The sequence below is a fragment of the Cibotium barometz genome, chromosome 64 (genome assembly GCF_041138505.1).
Source record: "Cibotium barometz isolate CiBa-2024 chromosome 64, ASM4113850v1, whole genome shotgun sequence".
Classification (NCBI taxonomy): domain Eukaryota; kingdom Viridiplantae; phylum Streptophyta; class Polypodiopsida; order Cyatheales; family Cibotiaceae; genus Cibotium; species Cibotium barometz.
Genome location: NC_141109.1, coordinates 326,477 through 332,055, shown reverse-complemented (window position 1 = coordinate 332,055; position 5,579 = coordinate 326,477).

The following is a 5,579-nucleotide window of genomic DNA, read 5'->3' as shown; positions in this document are numbered from 1 at the left end:
AAAATTGATTTCCTAGCTGTATGTACACCTAGGCTTATTCTTATGGCCGGCATTACACATGCTATAAGATCGATCATCCCATTTATCATTTATATTAAGCGCTTAGCGCGGTTACATAATAATGAGTTACAAGAAGCGTAACCAATTTGGTTAATATACCCCCTCCCTAATTTAGATCCATCCTTAGAGTTGGCAAGGTTCTCCTAATTTAGATCTATCCTTAGAGTGGGCAAGGTTCTCAACCGGTACTAGATGGAGTATGTTCTGATGAAGTCATACCGTGATTTAGGATGTGGGGGGGATTGATGGAAGACTTTGTAGCTAGTCCAGAAAGTAGTCTCTATCATGTCTTCAAACGTCTACAGGTGCCATATGGGCATCCATTGGATGCGTTCGTAGTAGCCGAGCAATTGCTTCAAGGTCAAGCCTTTGTTGAGATTGAAAGCAAGGCCTTGGCTGCCCTCATAGTAGTGGTTCTAACCTCGAAAGGCTTCAGGAGCATGATGATCAAGTTGAAGAAGCAGATGGTGACCACAATGGTGGGGTCGAGGACCTAATCATAATGGCCTATGAAGGCATGTATCTTCATCAGCATTGAGGCCTTTGTGCATGGGCTCTTGGATGTAGTGGGGTGAGCCAAGGGAAGTTGTACTGTAATATGGGGTTTTCTGTCTTCTCCTTCCTAAATAAGTCCCAAGCCTAGCGTCTGTTGTTGTAGATAGGCAGGTACCCAGTATTGATTCACAGGTTGCAGGGTGCATTGCAATATTGCTCCCAGATGTATGGCTTCAATAACAATGGCCGATGCCAAACTGGTTGCTCGCCCATAAGCTTGAAGGTGATGGAGCGAGCATTGGAAGGAGGTCTTTGGTACCCACCCACATTGTCGATGTGGATGTTGGTACTTCTAGGCATCATGTTTGGCATCTAGATAAGGCCAAATGAGGATGTGGATGTCTAGTCAGTTTGTAAGCTTGTTGATAGAGGCATGTTGGAGTTGTCAACCGATCAGGATGTTGATGGCTTGCTCAAACTCCATGCAATTCGGGGTCACGCATGTTGAGAGGGTTGAGTGGTGGGTCCATCTCTTCATGCTCTTGCAGGGGTGGCGAGGGAATCTCACCTTCCTATAGGGGTGGTAGGGGAATCTCACCTTCCTCCAAGGGTGTGGGAGAAGGGAGGTCCTTCAGTGATTGAGACAAGGGTGGAGGAGTAGATGAAGGAGAGGTCGGGGTGGCGTCGAAGAATGGTGGGGGCCTTGCTGATGTTGAAGGTATATCTATGAAGTACTTAGGGAGGCACAGGTGAAGATTGAGTGTGGGAGGTGGTGAAGGAGGTGTGGGTGATGGAGGAGGAGAGGGAATGTGAGGGGGTGTAGAGGATGGTGAGGGGAAAAGGGGAAGAGTTGTTTTAGAAGTGGTGGGGGATGTTGAGGTGCACCTGGGGGGTGGTGGTCGAGGTGCGGGTTTTGAGGTGGGACCAGATGTGGATTGGTGAGGGGGTGAAGGTGGGGGTTGGTGGGGTGGGGTGGGGTGGGGTGGGGTGGGGTGGGGTGGGGGATTTGTAGGGGGTTGCTAGGGCTGGCTCCACTCGTTGTCTTCTTCCTCGGAGCCATGGTCAGGGCGCTTGGAAGAGAAGAAGGCGCGGAATTCTTCTGCTTCTTCTTGGAAGAACTCAAGGGGATACACCACATATGGGAATCGTCAGATTGGATGATCTAAGTGGCCACCATTAAGAGCAAGAGGTAAAGTGGCCACCATTAAGAGCAAGAGGTAGCACCTGTGGTAGAGGATGAGGAGCCCATAGGGGGATTAAGGGGGGAGGTCCCATTGGTAGAGGGATTTGTAGCTGTGTGGTAGAATGTCACCCACCCTTGGCCCTCAAGTAAATGGAGGGCTTATTTGGATTTTGATGATGGGTAAGGGCAGGAGCACACACCGTGGGGGACAACAGGTTGATGGGCGTGTTGTCATCTGAAGGGTTCCCACACTGGATGAGGTTGGCCCATGTGTAGAGGTTAGCGGTAAGAGCGTGCATGGGGAGGGTAAATGGGGATAAGGGTTTGAAGAAGAAGATCTATGATTGGAAGAAAAGGGTGATGAGGAGAGAGATGGAAGGGAGGGGGAGTTTGGTAACGATAGTGGGGGAGATGGGGTCTTCAACCAAGATGTCATGTTGCAGGTGATTGAGGCAGATGGCGTGGTATTGGATTTCAAGGAGTTCAGTGGGGGTCTGTGAGGAGGTGGCAAGGCGAGGAGCTCTATCGTTGCCGATTCCGTCAATGCGTCGACCTTGTGCTCGACAGTGCAGCTCACTAGCTCGGAGGGTATGAGTTGAGGGTGAGTGGCACGGGCCTCGGTGGCGGCTTGCAACTGCACGTCCTTCTGCGGCGAAGGGTTGGAGAAGGCCTGGGAAAATTTTGGAACGGCCCCATGTGTCAAGTAGATGCCCTCCGAGTAGGCGGCCTAGCAGCGGAAGTTAGCCGCATGCACCCAGTGCACCTTGTGCATTGTGTTCCATTGAGAGGAGTATGGGAAGGACGAGCCTTCTTTAGGAAAGTAGAAAGGGAAAGTAACGACCCTCAAGGCTGGGGGTTTTGAGGGAATCCTCCTCTTCCTGGGCTTTCCTGAGATTTTTCCTCCTATTCGGCTTTGAATTGAGCCTCAGCAAAGGCAGCTTAGTGGCGGGCGGCCTCCTGTGTCCAGGTGCTGGTGTTTGGATGGTGAAGAGATTGGAGATTGTTGGGGTTCTAGAAGGGGAGTAGGAATGGGGGATGCACTTTGAAGACAAACAGGTTGGGGGAGATTAGGCCAGCTTGCGGCGTGGTAAATGACTTTGGTGAGAAGGGAGGAGGCAGCGAGCTTCGCTTGGGGATTGGCACATATGGACTGCAGCTCCTTGTGGATATTCTCTACCCAGTTTACATGTACCCCTTGTAAACCCCTTGGTGGACACGAGCGAGGGTGGACAGGTTACACCTGTTGAGAACATGTCTATGCAGCAAGTGGTGAGGAGGAAGGAGAGGGATCTGGTGAGCACATTAGGAGAAATATGGACTCTCCATTTTGCCCTAAAGGAGTGAATAAAAAAAGATTGGCCTGACCAATGAGAGAGATGGGATTCTAGATCCATGTAACATGGCTTGACCAATGAGAGACATGGGATTCTAGATCCATGTAACATGGATCTTTTTGTCATATCTTTGCCCAAATCTCTTTTAAGACAATAAAATAATAGAGCCCATATCTTAAAAAAATAGAGAAATGTTAGACTTCATGTCAGATGTACCTTGTGGTCAGTACATGGAAGTTTGAAAATCGAATTTTATTTTTTTCTATTTTTTATGTTTAACTTTTTACTTTCCCTCCTTTTGCATTTCATTACCTTTTCGTTTTTCCACTTTTTTTGGCAGAATTTAATTTTGCTATATATTCTGCAACTCTGGTTCTTTCTTCACTAAAATTTACAGTCATGTTGTTCTACACCATAGCTCTCTCCTCCTAAAATTTCATCTCATTTGGACAAAACGTTTGTGAATTATACCCGTTTTCTCACATGAACTTTCTCTTCTCTGCACCACAGATAGCTATCTTGATGTGAAGCGGCTTCAAATTCTTGTGTGAGTAATTATGATATGTTTAGGATTTGTCTATGTTTTGTCTGGATGTGAGTAATAATCATAGGTTTAGGATGTGTCTATGTTTTGTCTGGATGTGAGTAATAATCATAGGTTTAGGATTTGTTTATGTTTTGTCTTAATGTGTTGCTGTTTATTTTCTTAGGAGCAAGGTTGTGAGCAACAAGGTTGTGTAAATCAAAGCGGTAAGTTGTTGTTTATTTCTTGTTGTTTTAATCTTTATTTATTGCTTTCAATCTTCTTTGCACAGTATTGATTTGAAGTGGCATAAAATACCATAGTAATGATCATAGGTTTAAGATTTGTTTATGTTTTGTCTTGATATGTTGTTATTTATTTTCACAATAGCAACAAGGTTGTGAGCAGTAAGTTGCTATTTATTTCTTGGTTTTTTAATCTTTATTTGTTTATTACAATCTTCTCTGTACATTAATGATTTTAAGTAGCATAAAATACAATAGTAATGATCATAAGTTTAGGATTTGTCTATGTTTTGTCTTTATGTAAGTAATGGTCATAGGTTTAGGGTTTGTTAATGTTTTATCTTGATGTGTTTATGTTTATTTTCATAGAGCAACAAGGTTATGTAAATCAAAGCAACAAGGTTGTATAAATCAAAGCAATAAGTTGTTGTTTTTTTCTTGTTGTTAATTTTTTGGACCCAAAGAGGGCCTCTTGGATTAACTTTTGATTAGGAATGGACCGATAAGAAGAGGGTTGGGTGCACATTTTTGACTTCTTTGACCCTAGGGGGCCTAGGATTTGGTTTGCTAAGAGGGCCTAATTACTACTCTTGTCCCCCTACCTCTTGGTCCCAAACTTAGAGGTCCCCCCACCTAGAATCGCGCAGATTAAAAACCCTAAAAATTAAAAAAAATTTATTTTTTTCCCAAAAGTGTGGTTTCCCTCTCAAACTTTCCCCCAACATACTCTAGGTTTGGAAATCTCATTTTGAACCTCTTTCTTCCTCTTTTCTAAGCTCTCTATTGGTGCAGAAACTCCATACCTCTCAGGCTCTCCCTCCTTGTCAAGCTCCCTCAGTCTCAAGCTCCCTCTCCCTCTTTCTTCCTTTTCTAAGCTCTCCATTGCTGCAGAAACTCCATTCCTCTCAAGCTCTCTCTCCTTCTCAAGCTCCCTCCCTCTCAATCTCCCTCTCTCTCTCTCTCTCAAGCTCCCTACCTCTCCATTGCTACAGAAACTCTATCTCTCTTTAGTCTACTCTAGGTTTCAGGAAGCCTATTCTTAAACTCTAACCCTCTTTTAAGCTTTCCATTGCTGCACTAAAAACCCCAAACTTTCTCTCCTTTCCACTCCTCTATTGTAAAACAGGCTTTTCTTTTCCCTTCTTCTCTTTTCTTACCACCATGGCCTCTTATTAAAATGAATTCCCCTGAAACAAAAATTCAGAAAGAACTTTCCAATGTGCAATTGGAATTAATTAGAAATGGGTATAAAGGACCTTAGCCTAAGGGTCTAGATTTTCAGAAAATTTTAGATTATGGTTCAATTAAGGTTCTTGTGAGCCAATAGGATCAATCCATATGTGGGGAGGAGATAAATCCAATTTTGTAAAAGAAGATACCCAAAAATGAGTAAATGCTCACATAAGGTGAAGAGTTAAATATGTACAAGATTTATTAGTAAGAAACTATGAGTGATATTAAAAATATGAGATATTTTGGATATAATGATTCCATTTTGACACATATGTAAGGAAGGGGAGTCCCTTCAATTCTCACATAAGATGAAGAGTTGAATATGTACAAGGTTTATTAGTAAGAAACTATGAGCAATATTAAAAATATGAGATATTTTGAGTATAATGATTCCATTTTTGACACATATGTAAGGAAGGGGAGGGCCTTCAATGAGGCGCCTAATTCACATGCTTGAATGAGTTTTAAACTCATAAAAATTGAGATATTTCATCTCTCCTCTCTCC